We start from the raw sequence: 19,932 nt of genomic DNA on the forward strand, positions 1-19,932 counted from the left end.
TGGACTTATATGCTGCTTTTAAAGACGTGGCTGCTTTTTTTGAAAGTGTATTTAGAACAAATTACGGTATATAAGCCCAAAGTTGTTGAACATTCTGAACTCATTTTTTTCCAATTGGTTCTGCTTTGTTTATATTGAAAAATATTTTAAAAAAATAGCTGGAGATGCGTTGAAGTAACTGTTGTAAACAATTTAAAGTTTTTTTTTTGAAAGGACAGTTGTTTTTAATAATCTTTTTATTAATGAAACTTCTAGCAGTAGGTCCTTATTATTTTTGCCATGCGGATTCAAGTAGAACGATGCACAATGATTGAATGTCCAGTCCTTTAAATTATGTGGAAGGGAATGCAACCAACTATATTAACTGTTAACTTTCAATATAAAGTTAATATAAAGTTAAAAATAATATAATATAAAAATAATATAGAGATACACAAATGGAACATAAGTTCATTGGAAAAAGATAAGAGTCCTTCACAAAAGTCGGTTCCTAATGGAACGCCTTTATAAAGAAACATGTGAAACTACCTCATTCTCCTAACTTAAACAGATCCGACGGCTTACGTCTATTCCCTTTATGGGAGATAGTACTTTATAAATCTTTATAAAACTAGCTTTTTATTGTATACATATTTTTTTGTTAGGAAATTTATTGACCATTTTAGTTATCTTACACTAGCTACTTAGGTGGCGCTTTTTTGTAATTGTCAGCTATTGTTTAATTTGAGCTTAAGATGTACTGAAGATGCCTGTGACACACAGGCGAAAATTATACTATTAAATAATCTTTGTACGTAAGTTTTCCGTTATTAATTTTGCATCTTATCAGTTTTGTTATGATCCATACGATCCTCTGTTTAGAATCCTACAATGAAAATTATTACATACGCTCTAAAAATGTCTAGATCCCTATCAAGACAAATGCATTTCATTTTGGGCAAGTCCGTTATTTTTTACACTATACTATTTCACATGTCAAGTTACGCAGGTGATCGTTGGAAGCCCATTTAAAGAAAATAAACACTTACTAATCAGAATAAAGAAATTATACAAATATGGTAATTCAGTACGGTACTAAATCAGCCCCAAAAAAATAAAGTGGAATGTTGGACGGATGTTTGCAGTGATGTAAAATGTTTTTTTTACTAAGCCTTTTCATCGGCTCTTACTAAAAGAGGCAGATGGAGGGAACAAAAAAAAAACGTCAATTCTACTTTAAATTGCGATGTCTTGCAATAGAGGAAGAGAAAAGTTCATTTGTTTCTTCTGAGAGGAGAGAGAGGCTTTCCGGTTAGCCTATAGCGAACTGTTATAGACGTCTGTTTATTCTGGTGAATAACTTATGCGAGACTTAATGGTTTCTGTTTTTATTGCCCTTGCGGTGAAGGTAGTTAAAACAGGCGGTCTCTTATGTGGGTGGTTGGCAATAGGAAGGAGAGTATTGGTATGGTTACTATGACAACACGCACAACTATCAATTAACGCAGACAGCCTACAAGAATTTTGTACGTGTGGAAAGAAGGGTAAGAAGTCGAGCCTAATTACACGTGTGAGGTTCGCTACAAATGTGTCAAGACATGCTGCAGGATTACCCAAGTACTCTACTGCATGGGCGCCCACTCATCAGGACCACATTTTCTGCTTCACTTCGTTAATTTTATCTCTCCTTTTGACGACGCAACTTATTATGTGACGTTCGTATTAATTGAATTTGAGATAGAAGTTTGGCTACGTGACTAAATCCTTGGTTGCTAACCTTCACGAAACACTTTTACTCTGATAAAATAAAGTTAACTTCATTAGCCCCAATTTAAAACCTAAGAAAAAATAATCCCACTGCTTCAGTAACTGTACTGTGCAGCACCTTCCTTCTCTTCAGAATCGAAGTAGCTATTTTTGAAGAGTGTCGTTCATTTTTTGTTTGCTTGTTTCCAAATATTTCTGAAGCGCATATTCGTATGATAAACTAGATAACAATTATTCATACATCGTGTATATTTATCTCACTCATTCCTTCTTTGCCCATGGGAAATACCCAATTATTTTTTTTTCAGAAAAAGTGAACCAAAATATTATCTGAATGTCGAGTTCCTTTCGTCTCGTATCCCATCAGACTAACTTCTCAGGCAAAAAGTCTTGATGTTTGATCACTAAAGCGCAGATTCATAGTCGCTTATACTAAATAAATATCAGTACATACTATTGAAGGTTTGTAAATAAACCTGATTTTGTTTGTATGTGTTTCAACTGCTAGTGTTATTTTCTGAGTCGTATCCAACTTTAAGTTTCATGACATGAGATTATGAAATCGGGAAGGAAAGAGACTATAAGGGAAGGTTTTTCTGGTCCCACCTAGATAAGATATTTTCAAATATTATCTATATGATAATTGTTATATTAAGAGATTGATTTATAGCATACATGTCGCCCCACTAGTCTAACCAAAATGATTAACAATATTTGTCCCTCCCGTTTATTCCAATCAGCTGTGAATAGATAACATACAGAAGGTAACTTATATTTATTATTGCTTGTTGAAAGTGTTTCTCAGGTTTGAAATCTTTTATTCAGATAAATTCTGCCAAATTTCATTAGCATATTTTTCTAGAATAAAATTAATTATGAATGGGAAAAAATCTGAACGAAAGAATTTATTTTTCATTATAGTGCTTTGGCTGTGTAATCGTAGTTCACAGTAATAAAACAACTCCAAAGAAATAAAAGAGGCACTGCAGCTTTGGTAAGTAGTTTAATTACGCCATTATTTGTTTTTACTACATCATCGTCATCAAATTCCTGACATGTACCCTCAAGGGGTGTACAGGATATGATAGTACTACATAAAAAATTTACATCATTACTAATTTCTTATCTACAATTTTCCTCCAAATCAGTCTGTTACCTGTCAAGACTTTGCACTTTTTTTATTGCATCAATCCACCTATATCTTGGTCTTCCTCTGTGTATTTTTCCTGACAATCTGGCAAAAAATGCTTTTTTTGCTAATCTTTCCTCGCCCATTCTGTTTAAGTGACCATACAACCTGAGATTCGCTCTGCTAACGCATTCCTGGATGCTGGAAATGTCAAGTTCTTTCCTCATATCCTCGTTTTTAATATGGTATTGCCATTGATGCCATCTGTTCACGCCCCTAATCTTTCTCAGGACTGTCATATCTGCGGTCTCTAATCTTTGGTCAAGTGTTTTATTTCTGACCCAGCTCTCAGATCCTTATGTTAAAATTGGTTTGAACACTGTCTTGTATACAGATAATTGAGTTAATTTCTCCTTTATTCCATATAAATTTATTCAGTTGACTTCCTACCATACCATCTTCGCTAAAAATTGTGCCTACGTAGCTGAAATTTTTTATTTGTTCTATAGGTTCTCCATTCACATTGCAATTGATATTATCAATTATTCTATCTATTTTCATTGTCTGTCTTTTTTATTGCTGACCTTCATACCGTATTTATTACAACAGTTATTCAATTTAATCAGGGAATCTTGCAGACTTGTAGCGGATTTATTTAGAAGTAAAATATCATCCGCATAAAGCAAAGAGATGACATTAACATCTCCAATTCTGATATCATGTTTAATACCACTTTTCTTCATAATGTGATCCATATAGATAATGAATAACAGAGGGGATAATGTACATCCTTGTCTGACACCAGATTTAACATTAAACCATCTTCCTGTACTTCCTTCAATTCTAACTGCTGACTTACAACTCATATAAAGACTAAGTATTGCTTGGTATAATGCCCCATTGACACCATATAACTGTAGTTTTTCGAATAGTTTTTCTCTTGGCACCTTGTCATATGCCTTTCCTGGATCTACAAATCTTAAATACAGATCTCTGTTATATTCCCATTATTTCTCAACTATTTGTCGTAAAGTGAAAATCTGATCCTGACAGCCTCCACTTGGCCTGAATACAGCTTATTCTTCACCAAACTTCTCTTCCACAATCCTTCTCAACCGTTTCTCAAGTATAATTGCATAAAGCTTATCAGGAACATTCAGTAGAGAAATACCTCTGTAATTCTCACATTGAGTTTTATTTCCCTTCTTATATATGTGTACTATGAGAGCTCTACTCCAATCTGGAATTCGTCCCTCTATCCAGGTCTTCTGAACTATGATGTGCAGCCACTGTAAGACTTTTAAACCTCCATACTTTAGCATTTCTGGTCCAATATCATCGATTCCAGCTGCCTTTCCACATTTCAGGCTTTTGATGATTTTCTACTTCAAGTATGGATATATATTCCTGATTTCATGGCTGGTCAGTTTTTTAATCACTGTACTGTCATCGCTGCTTGTTTCATTTAGCAATTTTTCGAAGTAATTACTCCATACTTCAAGGATATCTTTCCTCCATTTTTCATGTCACCTCTATCATCTCGAATTACTTTTACAGCACTCTTTCCTCTATTTCTTAGCTTCTTCAACAACCTCCAGTATATCTTGTCTTGCCACCTCCTTGATATTTATTTTCTATGTTCTTACCAAAGTCTTCCCATGAATTTTGTTTAGCCAGTTTTACACAGAGTTTAGCATTCTTACATTTGTCTCTGTATTCTCTAGGAACACAAGCTGACTTATTTGTCAGAAACTTTTTATATGCTTTCTTCTTTTCCTTCACTGCCTCTTTAACTTCCTGTGTCCACCATGGAGTTCTGATTTTTCTATCCTTGCAGACAACCTTACCACATGCCTCTCTGAATGACTGAACGAATCAATCAATATTTTCTTCAGGGCTTGCCACTAAATCTCCAAGGGGTTTGGTTCCTGTTTTCAAACTCTTTCATTTTTTCTTGAATAATGTTTGTGTATTTTAGTCTACAGTTCACATCTGAAAGCTGCTCAACTTTTATTCGCTTTAAAACTTCATTATATGTTCTTCTTTTCAATATAAAATTTAATTTGATCCTGCTCAAGACTAAATGGTGATCACTTCCAATTTCAAATCCTTTTTACACTCTAGTGTCCTCCACCAGGAAGAAAACATCACTTTCAACAATAACATAGTCAATGAGACTTTTCTTATTCTTTGCTTCTTCTCTCCATGTCAATTTGTTCACATTTTTATGTTGGAACATGGTGTTAGTAATAACCAGTCCATGTACTGAGCAGAAATACAACATGTGTTTGCCATTATTATTAGCTTTGCTCTTTTCTCCAAATTTTCCCCAAATATTTTTGTATGTCTGACAATCATTTCCTACTCTGCTATTTAGATCCTCAACAAGGACCAACTTTACTACATATAACGCCAAAACTATTTCTGTGTATGTGTTGATTTCATGAACACATAACTGGTGTAATAAATACGTGTAGATTACTGCCTCATATTGGCGGCCACTTCAGGCCTCCAGTAAGTAAGGCAGTGGTTTCACATTCGATGAATGTAACCTATCACCTAAAGACATTCAAAAATATCTGCGATCGCGGTGATATTTTAGACTCGCTGCCTATAGGGTCGTGGAGATGGAAACCATTCAGAAAATAAAATATTTTATGTCAAGGAATTTGCCATAATTATCTAATGAAATCATTTAAGATTTTAAGGCCATTTTGTGTCTAATACGACTTCAATTCCGAGCTTTATGCAGGATCACTTGAACAAGTGTCTCGTATTTATTTTCTTAAAAGTATCACGTAATAAAGCCGATTCCTCATTAATACATCATCGTCTAGCGTCCTGGATAATTTTATAGATTCTTTCAAGTGTCCCAGTTTCAAGATCTGACACTATAGCACCCCTACCACGTTCGAAAAGGCTTCAAAACAATAAACTAACACCACAGCCACTCGAGAAATGTGATGGCCGAGTAACCTACTTGGCTTTAAAGAAAGATTGAATTCTGGGAAAGTCTCCCTGAAATACATTTCCTGGCAATTCATTTTATTCAAGTTTCTTCCGGGAAGTGTGTCTCACATAATTTAACCACCCGAGTTAGACACTTGAACGAAATGTACACGGCCAATTCTACTCACCGGAAACGGAATAATCGATTGCAACGGTCATCTATCCCCAAGCAAGCAGACAATAAAACTGAAAGAATACACAAAAGCCAGTGCTATAGTATGGAAATCCAGATTACGGCGTGGATTAAATCTGGAATATGATTTGTTGTTATAGGAGGAAAAAATACTAACGGTATATTATTTATCTCCTCTGCCCAGTGTTAATTTTATATCCTGTGCTATTACTCCAAGACAATTCTTTTTTTTTTTGTCTACCTAAATACAATATAAATAAATAAACATGCTATTGCAGCGATGCGTAATAGGATCATAGCACGTGACAAAAAGGACATCAGATTGGGCTAAGAGTAGAAGTCTCTTGCTCGACAGTGTTTTCAAAAACCGTAAAGCAACTCTTGAATATTACTGTTCGAACTGGTAGCCAACGTAAGGAGAATGCAAACTATCACAGCATCGATTTTTACAGGTGGAGTTTTCAATGCGATCGTGTAGTAGTAAGCAGCCTAGACAGTAGCCAAGTCTATGTTAGGGGGAAGGGGTGATATGGAGGATTGCCAACGTAGAAAAGAGTAGAAAAATAATTCATTAGAAACTGTGCACGGGTGGCTCCATAAAAAATCATCCCAGAAACTATTGTTTCTTTACAATTTAAATTTACAAAAGAATAAAACCTTCTCTTGAAGAAAATGTAGTTGAAATTGCTACTCTATAAGCAAACAAAGATACTGCGGTTTTACCATTGGTTCCGCTTCTGAATCTACATTTCTGGAATAATGCCCATTTTCATTCCAGTATTCTGTTAGGATGAAAAACGACCAAGCTGATTGCTATACTGAGCTTCAGTGTAAATTTCTTACAGAATGCTCAAAGCGTAACTGGGTTAACTATTCTTCATGTGAAACTGAAATATGTTGTGCGAGAAGTTAGAGATTATGGAACTGAGAAATTATAGTGTATTAAAACTAGCTCGAATTCTTGTACGTCTTAAAGTTAATAAATACTTAGGAGTAAGTTTTATAGCTGGATATGGATGAACTCTAAAAACTGGCAAATAAGGGTTATTTGTTCTTGTTTATACTTTAAAAGCTTTCTGTGCTACAATTTTTCCGAATATCCTCAATGTTTTTAGTATTAGAGTTTTCGGAAGTTTACTTCAGTTAACTAAGTCTCAAAAACGTTTTTCAATTAATTCGAACGAAATGATCCGCTGTTATAGCATTTCCTTTTCAGACTTAATGCTGAGTTCAACTAAGGTTTTCTTACTAGATTGAAATGTTCTTTTTTTTTAAAGATAAATCTTATAAAATTCAAGACTATATGAACTTTATTTGAAGAGTTTTTTTTTTTTTTAATAATGAATCTAATTTCAAACTGTAGTATTTCCAGGAAAGAAGCAGTGGGTTTTATTCGGCTACTCATGCTGAATAAAAGAGTTTGTTTTGGTCCGAAGTACAAAAGAAATTTATGCAGGCTAAGCTTTTAAAGATGTTTAAAAGTAATACGGATATAGAAATTTGAGAATAAAAAAGATAAAAAAAGCGTATGCTGGCAAGCAATGTAACCTTATTTTTTTTTACGACAATCTTGTCTCAAGAATTGGAGACCTATAGCAAATTAATACCTACAGGCTGAATTAAATCAGATCCCTGATCTAGAGACGAAAAAGGTTTTTTTTTTTAAGTCATTTCAGACTCCAGCTTAGGAAATTTCTAAAACTTTTATGAAATCAGATTTTGAAATGAATTGTTCTATATAACACTCGCAATTCGGCAAGGAAACGTTATTCAGAACCTCAACGCGTTATACGAAAAATGTTACATAACAAACAAAAAGTTGTTGCAAATATTAGAAACTCCCCATACCATAACCCAGAGAGAGAGATAGAGACGGTCCTAGTATACTACAGATGATTTCTAACGTACGGCGCAACATACAAAGTGCTTTAAAATACGTGTTATATTAACAATAAAACTACTGAAGTTAATTATGTATATAAAAACTAAATAAACAGATTTTACAATGCAGATTATGGAGTGAATGAGGCATCACTGAATCACATTCGAATACTATTTTAAATAATTTAAATATTTAAAATAGGCAGATGATTTTTCATCACCCAGTACGAGACTTATCACCCTGATGACTGGAGGCCTGAAAAAAGTTCCATGTTTGGTCTCTAGATCAGGGTTTAAGAATTACCGTATCCTTTACTTAAAGTAAAATTAACAGCCAAAGTACTAAAGTATTGCATTTATTTTAAATAAAAATAATCACTGCGTATACAAATGGGAAAAAAAAAGAAACATACAACCCTTAATTCAGGAATAATGCGAATGAAGTAATTTCAACATGATAATGATATTTAAGTAGTGGTTTTAAAGCCATGTTTTTCTTCTGACTGTTGATATTAATCTGTTCCTAAACTCTAAACGGGAGTATTATTATTTGACACCTTCAAGGAGCCCAAAGACTCATCGAGGGAGAGTGTGCCAACAGCATCGAACGATTTCCCCTTCCAACTACTAACCGCGCTCAAACTTACTTAACTGAGCCATTAGTAGCAGAGGCTCTACCAATCGACCAACCTTTGCCGGCATGCGGAAACAAAAACATCTCACAAACTCTAAGTAAAAACTGACGAAATCCACATCTGCCAAACTCAGCTTGAGGTAAAAAAAAAAAAAAAAAACTGTCTATCCGTTGTAATTTTTCATCTTCTCGGTGTGGCGACATGCCCGTCAGCATATCTGATCCACTCCATTAAAGTGTATCGGACTCAGTTGACAGCTCGTGCTTGTCTAACTGGATCTATTTTAAGAGTCTTGGAGTGAGAGTAGCACAAAATAAATGTTATGTCAAGTGACTATTTCTCCCCTTAATGAACTGAGGGCACTGCACCAGTGAAGGGGCAGAGCTGGAATTATGAACAGTAGAGATCAACATATAAGAAGATCTATACTACCAGTGCTAGATTATATATGCTATAAAGATAACCTGAATCAAGCAGAAATATTGATTTCGTCCTACTTTTATTCTTACATATAATATTAGATTCACTTTTGTTGTTTCTAAAAGGATAATGGTAGTAGTCGATTTAATAAGGAAGAAAAAGTCATACGACTAGGGGATTATGGAATGAATATCGATTTTAATACTGATGATACTGATGCGAAACTCGAATTCCACAAATGTATATTTGTATTGCTTTTCATGTATGATGCAGGCGTTCGATACAACTAAGGGCAATGTTTATGGAGAAATCCAGTAGACAGAAAGTGATGTATAACCGAAAATATGCTTTGAAATAAAATAAAAAAACTAATAAAAAAGCAAATATGCATCCTAAAGAACTGTCATGTAGTGCAACAAAGGCAAATAGGAGATAAGCAAGCTCCTTCTTAAGAATAACTTAAGATTTTTGTGTAGAAACGTTAGTAAGTCCGCTTGGTAAGAAGCTTGTCAAGCAGAATTGTATGTCAAGCAGAAACATCTACATAATCGACAAGGAGAAACACAATGATGCAACTTTTTCCAGGAGGTACAAAATGGAATACATATAAGGGAAACTCATATAAAAGATCTCAACCATATAATGTCAACCCCCCATACAAATTAGAAGTTTACTTATCTATGCTATATATAAATTTAAAAAGTAAGTTATATATTAAAACAGCTACTTCCAAATTTCATGTTAACTAAAAAAAATTGTAAATCAGGTTATGAGGTTTTAAAGTACACCTTTTCTTTATTAATATAACGTTGCTTTTATAAATTCTCTCGGGTCAGTTTATTTCGTTTTAGAAACGTTCACCCGAAAACAGAATCCATTAGCATCGTTATATTTATCAATTCATCTGCACGAAACAAAGGAGAAGGGATGAACCGATTTTCATGAAACTTCATATTTGAAACTATGGAAAATGTAAATTTAATTTTGTTAAAATCAGATGATAACTAATAAATGCAATCGTATCTCCTCGCACTAATTTCCTTAACTTTTATTTATTGTGCATCAATTGTTTTGTTTATGATGAAAAAGTTGTTACATGTGTGTAACGGGCAACAGAAAGTGAATTTCAATCATGTAGGATTTTGTGGGGTAAATTTGACAAGCGTGATTATGTTTCTGATGTGAATAACGATGGATTTTCTTTATCCTCTTCTGGACAAGACTGGCTTCAAGTGGCTCACTATGTTTCCATAAGTGGAGAGGAGTTATTACAGCTATCAAAATGTCATCAACCATCTCGCTTCCATTTGCTCACTCCTATATCATAACTTAATAAGTAGAAACAATTATGAAAATTGATATGCAAGGATAGATGAAATATCGCAGTCGGGCATCTAATATTAATTTGTAATGGATTTTCAACCTTTTTGTATAAACAATTTCTTTTTACACGAAGAGTAAAGTTAATCCTTAAATAACTAAGAATGACAAACCAAAAAATTGTCACTTGACTTGGGTGAAAGAACAAAAAGTGGCCATAAAAGTGAACTCTCAAAGCATTTAAAAATAACTATCTGAAAGATTCGCATTATATTTATGATCGATGTTCATCAGAATCGAAACAGTACTTCCCAAAACTCTCCTCTAAATTGTGTACAACAGCTAGTCACCATCCTTTCACCGTTCAAACTTAGTGCACAAAACAAATTTTTTATTTCTCCTTTTAGTCTAGTGCTGTCATTTAAAACTTCTCTTCTTATGTTTCCCTCCAAAAAGTACAGCCTACAGATTTAAAAATCCAACGTTAACGAGTTTCTTCTAAACTTTCCACTCACCCACAGTTCTAGTGTTTGCCACAAGTTGAATGACCTCTCATGTTTGGGATTACCATATAAAAACAATGAGAGCTGCTAAATCTGTTCATGCCAGCGAAACCAACTGACATTAGTCATTCAAGTATACAAGCTCAAGAAATGCTGTTGCAAACAAGTTGACATTACCCTAAAAAAGTGAAGTTTCTTCTTGTGTCGGTGATTATACTGTGGTTTATTAACAGCCTCAGCTGTTGATTACTATTTCACGAAGTCATTATGCTGTTTTTCGTGTAGGTGTTTTTCACAGCTAAAATATTTTGAAAAACAGAAAATATTCATATAATTTCGATTAGTTCAAAAGAAAAAAATACATTAAATATTTGATATTCTATTGCGAATCTGGAAACATTGGAGGAATAGTGACCATTCATCTGAAATCTTAGTTGCTTTCATCTCATGTGAAAGAATATATCCTTTGCTAAACTGAATCAGATCGATACCACATTTCAACCTAAAAGGCATATTAGAAATTACTTTGTGCAACTTCCTTTCAGGGAATAACTTAAAATATTAAATAGTACGAACATGTTGAATTATGGGTAATTCTGTGGCTTTCTTTACCCATCATGATTATTGAACGGTCCGAAGTGGCTTGAAAAGCACCATGTCGTGGGCTGTAGAGCAACGGAAACGGGTAATCCCCTCCCCTTAAATCCATGGCTAAGAAATGCTACATTTTATAATCTTTGGCAGGTGGGATACGCATAAAAGAAAAAAAAAATATTTTTACATACCCACTTGAGTTGCTCTCTTGTGTCGCTGACATTTAAATATTATGCATTGCTATTAATCTGTTACTTTACTAACACTATGGGGTCTTGAAAAAATAGAGAGGGGAATATATAGCTGGGTTTCCAATAGGAAGCAGCTATGCGAAGATGTGGCAACAAGGGGGGGGGGAGTGACAAAGGAAAAGACCAGATCTAAATCAAGAGGAAGCAAAGATATATATAGTAAAACTAAGTGTATAAATATTTTTCGTGTAGTATAAATATTGCACACCAGTTGGGCAAAATGCTTTTCATTAAAAGCTATAAAATATCTAATACATCAAGGCAAGATGTTTTCTTTGGTCGTCAGAGTGAGTGAGTGGGGAGAGAGAGCAGAATTTTGCTTTTCTATGCATGAAATATGTAGTCCATAAATCACACAGAGAAATAATGCAGAAGTAGCGCCAAAAATCTTCAATTATATCTTCCTATTTATAAAAATGACATCAACTCAACAAAATATAAAAATTTAATAAATGAATATTCGAAGAACTTCGAAAAAAATTACGATATATTTAAGATATGTGATTTTGTTAAGCTCTTCCCTGAGAGAGTGAGAGGCGGGGTGTTCCCAATACGTGTTTTCTGTGTTTCCTAAAACTTTTTCCCCATGAGCTCTGTATTTGAATTTATCCCAAACACGGATTTTATTAATATATTTTACGTAAACTATATTATTAAACATGCTGTGGTTTATATAATCAGTCTACATTTTGCTGTTGAAGTTGCGGAATAAAAGTTGCTATAACTACACTCATTGAAATATTCATAAACTGTATTTACAATGATTAAAAATACTGAATGATAGTATTTATTTTTGCTCCAGAATAAGATATTATATTTGGAAGACCCTGTTGCAACTTGGTTATACAACAAAGTTGTGCTATAAACAATGACTCAGAAATTTAATAACAGCGAATTTAAGTACGATAGAATTAACAATTTTCGGCTATAAGAGTACCATAAGAATGTTGTGTCGAAATATCTTGACATTCATCCTTCGTCTGTTATGTTGAAACTTCGTTTACATGAACACAGGCTTTTGACATTGCATTCGGCGGATATGATTACGTTCTCAGAATGTGTGAATTTGATAAACAGTCTATATTTTCATTTCACGATTGACAAGGGTCAAAATCCATGATCAAGGACTTCAGAAAAAAAAATCTCCCAAATGCATTTTATATTTGTTTTCTTGTTTGTGGGGCACATCGTAAAAAAAAAAAAACTCTGAAGATAAATTTCAAGATATGTAATTCTATAAAACAGCTTTTTTTTCCTTTTAAAACTAATGACCCGAAGTTTAAAATAAATGTATTAACATACATAGTAATTGCAGGCTTAATATTTTATATAACATCAGTTATGCAATACCTAAAACTGGGGAAATTAGAAGGAAAAGATTAATATGCTAATTTTGAACTGTTTAGGCAACTCTAGAAGACTATTATATGAAAAGCTTTCATTTATGAGTACAGATAACAGGAGCGATTTAAATCGTGCCACATTTAAACACGCACTACGAATCAGTTAATCTGAATGTGAACTAAGAACGCTAGATGGCGGTAGGGAAAAAGAATCTACTCGTGCAACAGCCACCATCACAGTTTACTTTCTCATAGGAAGCCCAGATTGTCAATATGTAAACTCTTAACTCTGTCACCAGCCACTTAACAGTTTGAAGGAGGGGGAAATAAGATCACTTGGCATCTTGCGCAAGCTTCATTCGTTTAGTTGTTTGTATGAAGTTTATATACATAAATATCTCAAATAAAAATCCTTGCTGCACCTAAATTGTTTACTTTATAAGAACTTATACAATCATATTTCCTGCATTTTTTAGACTTCTTCCATCCCTTTGTTAGAAATGTCCCAATAACCTCGTCTCTTATAAGTAGGGTAATCACCGAACCACAAGGCCCCCCCCCTCCAAATTATGTTTTTAATTTTTATTATCAATTGCTGATCCCTTCGGTTGGAAAGACCCGGGTTCGATAAAGACCCTTTATCAGGTGTTTTCAGTCAATCTTGAGTTAGCCTACGGAGGTGGAGGATCCCTCTTCCCGGAAACTCAGGTTTTTCTTCCCTCGACAAGGCAACTCAGGCATAGTTTCATTTTGTGATACTTCATCAGGCATTTTGTGATACTTCATATTGGTTTCATAAGATGTTGCTATAACACCCGTATGGGACTCGTTACATCACACGTTAATTAATCTGTCCATTGAGAGTTTTAAAAAAAATCATTCAATACACATTCTTCCTACATCTTTATTTTCTTTGTTTATAAATATTTCGATAATTTCATTACTTCTAATTCTGTACAGCGCCCACTGCTATAAAGAAGATACAAAATACGTCCCACTTTTCATATTGTTAATTTCAGTGTTAATCGCATGCAAGTATTGGTTATTAATTGTATATTTTGCATGTCTTTATTAAACACATTCCAGTTTTGTTTATTGTTAACCCCACCTAAGAAAGACTGGAAACGTATATAGCACATTTGTATCATGGCCAGAGTAAGATAAGTCAAAAACCCTGCTACGCTACAGACGAAATATAGAACCTTTTTCAAACTACTTCTGGCCTCCATTAAGCAGGGACACACTCTTGCAGCGGACGAGCGATGACCAACTAAAGACTTTCACAGGACATTCATGCTAAGTGGGATTTCAAATAACTAGCCAGTTAATAGATGTTTTATTGGAGTACAGATTTTAGGCGACAAATAACCGATATTTGAAATCTTTAAATTATGAATCATATAAAGATCTTAAAGTTTACACTTCAAAAATGTTGACAAATTAAACCCCCGTCAATGAACAATAAATTACTTTTCTTTTTGTGATACTTTCTTGTTCAACCTATTTCAGGCCTTCCCACAAATCACTGTCAAGTATCATAACAAAACTAGCCCCCCCCCAAGATTATTATGTAAATGAGGAGCACAGATGACCATACCATCATATTCGGATGGTTACAGTAATGTAGATTAGCTTGATTATTCTTAAAGCCCCTACTATGTTTAAAATCCAAAGAATGATAACCTGAAGCAAAAGCACGGTTTTGTATGTGTGTGTATATATATATATATATATATATATATATATATTTTTTTTTTTTTTTTTCCAAAATTATTTGCACAAATCGAGAAATATGAAGTTGTTTGTTTTGGATTTACGGTAACGCAACTAATGGTATGGAGACCAGTATGTATTTTGTCTATATACTGTATTGTGTTCTGGCCTGTTTTCGGGATGAAAAATCTGGGAGGAAGAAGTATGTTTCTCTACCGTGTGAGACCGCATACTTCACTTTCATGTGAAAAAAAAAAAAAAGTCCTTTATGCTTTTAGCATCTGTGGCGGATTTCAAAGCAATTCTAAACTAAAGGGCTTGCTTAGCTGCGATGGCGAAAAGATATGCACCGTTCAAAACACGTGATAATTCTTTTGATTTTATACCATCTAGAAAGAAAATGTTTATCCGATCTTATAACACAGGTGATGTGTCCCTTCCATTGAAAATTTGAGCGTTTTGTACCGTGAAACAAACTGGCTTGAGAACACAGTTACAATACACTAATCTCATTGTTTACGCAAACAGAAACTTAAGATGATTTTCAAACATATTAAGATTTGCAATACTGAGAGCGTTAAAATCCAAATCAGTTAACGCCTTTGATTTAAATGCTCTCAGTATTGCAAATCTTGAATATGCTTAAAAGTATTTTCTTAAGTTGCTATTCACATCAACACGTTCTCATTGTTTCAGTAATATATCTAGTGGGTAATAGGAGTAGCGGTTGTGTAGGCCTAGATGGCAAACGCAGCAGTAGGCACAATATGCAAACATACATCAAGGCCATATGTTCTGTTCTTTCTCCTTACTCAGCCTTCAATAATTTCAAATCAAAATGTAGATATAGATTTAAAGCACGAAAGAGATCGATTGTTTGTAAAAAAAAAAAAAAAAAAAACCGAATCGGAAGGGCTTACTCAGAAACTACTTTTTTAATATTTCCTTATGAAGAGTTATCTGTTTTAATATTTCCCAATAACATCATTAATATCACTTTGGAACAAAGCGAATAAAAAAAAAAAATATATATATATATATACAGTATATATAACCATGCTTTTGCTTCACTGCAGTTTTGATATAGCAGAGGAGACCTCAAAATCAACTGAAAATATCAAGAACTTATACAGCACACATTCTTTCATAAAATAAGAAAAAGCCGTTTATGTATTATCAGTTCTTTCTTTCTCCCCTTGATTACGAACAACCTATCACAACTGATAGGATATACAAGAAAGTGGATTACGGAAGATTACCACTCGTAATCTTTTTGGTTAGTTCACAGCAACTGACTAACCAAGCCGTAAATGTTGGTAGAGTCCCACTTTCTATTACGGCAATGATAGTCGGATTTCAAGCGATTAGTGTTCGAGTGCCGTACCAAGATATTTGGAATTGTATATACATTTGCGACAATCTATATATAACAGATGTTTCTTGGAAACAATCATTTCTCCCTTAGAAAGCACGTTCCCGTTTTTGTTCATTTCTTACTTTAAATGAAAGTTGAAGTGGCGTAGATTTCCACAGATTTATAAAAAAAAGTTCCCAAATGTTTTATTTAGTTACATGAGTTCGGTTAAATGTAATATATTTTCCCTGTAACCAGCAGGAGTTCTACAACAGGGTAGATCAAGAAGTGTTAATTACAACTGATGCGATTGGAAGATGCTTATATAGAGGGATGTTATTCTGATAATATAAGCCTCCTCTAGAATTCAGTTAAAATCGATGTCTTGTTATGTTACTGAGGAGCTAACAGGGCACTTAGCAGGGTTGGGACCAGAGCTGTTCAATCCGAGGTTTGAACATCTTTGGTCTAAATTTTCAGTTGTCATTTACTAAAAAAGCAGAAGTACTTGATCAAGAAAGTGAACATGATTTTTAAAAAGCATGAAATTTTCTAGATACGAAGATGATCAGAATTACACAATCTTATCTAGAATCAGTCACTCTTCAATTTTTTATTCCACACGACGGCAATTTCCAATATAATCAACTTATAAGCAGAGAAACTGAACTGGTGGACTGAAAAGTATAATTTTGGGAAATAATATATGACATTAAAGGAAGGGGAATGCCAAAGCATTATGTTCAATTTTAAGAAGTCCTTATGCATTCCAATAACAAGGTGCATATCATTTTCATTTTGTACAAATTTTTGCTCTCAGTTAATTGTAAAAAAAAATCATAAAATATAGCTGACATTTCTCACAAACTTGAATTTTATTAGTTTATTATTTATATCTGGATTCAATGCTTAATTTTCTTTTATGGGCATGGGAATTGGTGCTCATGAGGTTGTCCTTTAATGTTTCACCCAGAGTTTGTATTCCCATTCATTTTATCAACGTATCACTAGTTTAAAATTTTCTGAAGATAAGGATCACTTCGCAAAAATAAGAGTAAAGATGATTGTCCAATATTCTGTTTCTAGTTTTAGCTTTGTTCAATTTCATTCGAGAAAACGAATGCTCGCAAGTATATGGCGACCAATGCAATAAAAGTCAGAAAATAAAATACGAGTGAACTAACAAGCAATTTAGCTGCTGGCTGATGCAATACAAGACACGTGTTTAATACTCGTGTGACTGTTCAAACAATTACAATTTGTAGCTGCGAGCGTTTGAATGAGTGCGTGCGTGCTCATATCTTTGACCATTTATTTTAAATCAATTTCTCGATATATTCTCTAGGATTCGATGAAAATCGATAGCAGAATGCGTCTGTCCCATGAGCACGTTGAATACCTCTTGTCTAAACATTCCTCTGGTTGTCCAATTACTAAAATGAACGATCGTGGTTAAGAAAGTGACTTATTTCCTTACACGAACGTATTTAGATGTGGTAATACAAGACAAACTTATGCCCTAAGGATATGTGTAGTAATCAAAGTATTAGAACTAATTGGATTTCATTTTATAGGAGTTTCCAAAAATGAAACGGTAACTTTTTTTTCCCTACTGAAGTAACCAACATAGCAGTGGGAATCAAGTTTCCTTTATTCCTTACTTTCTCGCAGAGAAATTATAATGCTTCACACTTCTACCACTAGAGATTTCAAGTATAACAGTGAAATGGCATAATTGAAGAACCAATGTCGATGAGGTTGAAAAAGGGTGCAGTTATTGCTTTGACTTCAGGAAACGTTCCATCAGTTAAAATTTATCGAACGAAAGCACCTGATGGGAGTGAAAACATAAGTACTATTCGAGTGGCTATATGTGTTTGGGATGTAAACTTCGGCAGTGCTTTCAAAACGTGAATGGTACATTCAGAATTCACAATACTATCAGTGATACTGTAGAACCGAAAAGACATTGATTCGTACAGCTTATCCAGATAGCTAAAAACCTTCATGGCAATACACTGCCTCCTACTATCGTACGAACGACTACAAAACTTTCAAATTTGGTTCACCCACAACACAGTCCTTATAGGATTTCGTGTATATTTTTCGTTTTCCTGAAACTAAATAATTTGAGAGAAAATTACTTCATGGCAGACGAAATTAAGGCTGATGAAGATGTGGTTCTGTTTGCAATATGTTCAATTTTATGGTGACAGATTCAGGAAACTATCCCAACACTGGAAGTGAAGAGAATATTACACGTTAATTGTATAATATTATAAATAAAGAAAAGCAGTCGTTTTTGACTCAATGAAATATCCACTCTCATTACAGAGAACAAAAAAGACATTACTTTTCAGCACGTTACATAAATTGTCTAGAACTCATCAAAACATTATATGGACGTTACATAAAACATGGAAGAGAGATGTAGTTAGCAAACATTGTGCGTTTAAGAAGACTATCTGCATAATAGCATTCACAAATATGAATGCTAGTCCGTCTGGCTGGTATTTTTATTATCATCATCAAAATTCCAGACTAATTAATTGCAGGCTAGCTCTTAAGCATGAGGCCTACAACTCAGTGACGTGCACAGGTGTTGAGAACAAAATGTCAATTGCGATACATGTGTTAAGATAAATGTGGCTGTTTAAAGCCATGCTAGTGATCCAGGAATGTGTGTAGAGAAGGAGTTGGCTTCTTTCCCGAAATTCAGCTGCAAGAATACCTTCTTGGCAAAGTGTATCTTTTCTCTGGATACTACCTTGTCGTCTAAGTCGAGTTGTGCCTACGTTAAGAAGTTGTCGGGAGAAAACCGAGAAATAATCGATTTTGCTCACTCTATTTGCTGTACAGTGAACCAAAAGACATTTAGAAATGCATGAAAATTTAAAAGTTCCACAATAAAGACTAAAAATAGTTCGATAATTATCTAGTATTTGGATAGCGATTTTTATTGAATTAACAATGGATTACTTGTACTTAAGTTATTAGTAAGAGACATGCTTGATCAGTTACATTAATTTAGAAAAAGTTAAATATACATGATATTTAATAATTTTGTGTTCGCTAATTTTAAAGCATTAAAAAACACCTTGAGAATGGATGAGGTGATTTCGATGAAAATTATATTCAAGACCAAGTTTAAAGGATCAAGCAATTTTAATTATTGTTAAAATCAGACACTAACATTTTACAGAACACAAAATACGTTTTTCAGTGCGCTAGTAAGTCATAGTGCTAATGATCGCACTCTAGTATCATTAGGCTACGATTATTGTAAATCTCTCTCTTGGGCAAAAGTCGGCACTTTTTCCCTGTTTCTGTTGAATTATGTAACAGCAGATAAATTTTAACATATTTCGAACGCTTCTTCAGTATTATATTCATTTATTATGTTATTTATTCTCATTTGTATCATAATTTTGATTTCGCATCCTATCCAATTCTTTTGATATTAGAAATGGCTAATTTAAAAATTTCCGTGTTTCTGTAAAAAGTATTTAAATAGATAACAGGTAAGCAACAAACTGGGAATTACTTGTTTTCAAATATACAGAATGCATCTTGTCTACAACGCAAGGAATCGTTACAAGAGCTTTTTCAAACTGAAGGTGAGTTAGCCGATCCCATGGGGACATGAAAGGGGTTTTTTCATTCCATAAAAACCGGTCAGAGAAAACAGCAATTAACATTCATAATTCACTGACCTCTTAGCCTTAGTGGATTCGGTCAAATTCCTCTTTCATAGTGAATCAAGAGCCATTCACGAACTGTTAAGCCAAGTAGTTATCAGCTGCATATTTATCGATCAGTCACAGGACAATAACTAACCCAATTTGAACTGTTAAATTCAATATAATAATTAGAGAACTTTATCGAAGTGAGGGGGCGCGCG

The 19,932-nt window shown here is 33.9% G+C and overlaps 1 protein-coding gene across 3 annotated transcripts in view; it reads right to left on the reverse strand.

The window, feature by feature from the left end:
• LOC150104220 (3',5'-cyclic-AMP phosphodiesterase 4C-like) overlaps nucleotides 1-19,932 on the reverse strand; it is a 360,345-nt gene that overhangs the window by 87,514 nt on the left and 252,899 nt on the right. The window lies entirely within an intron of this gene.

The sequence above is a fragment of the Typopeltis vanoorti genome, chromosome 8, assembly GCF_054136105.1.
Source record: "Typopeltis vanoorti isolate ZY-2024b chromosome 8, IOZ_Tvanoo_1.0, whole genome shotgun sequence".
Taxonomy (NCBI): domain Eukaryota; kingdom Metazoa; phylum Arthropoda; class Arachnida; order Uropygi; family Thelyphonidae; genus Typopeltis; species Typopeltis vanoorti.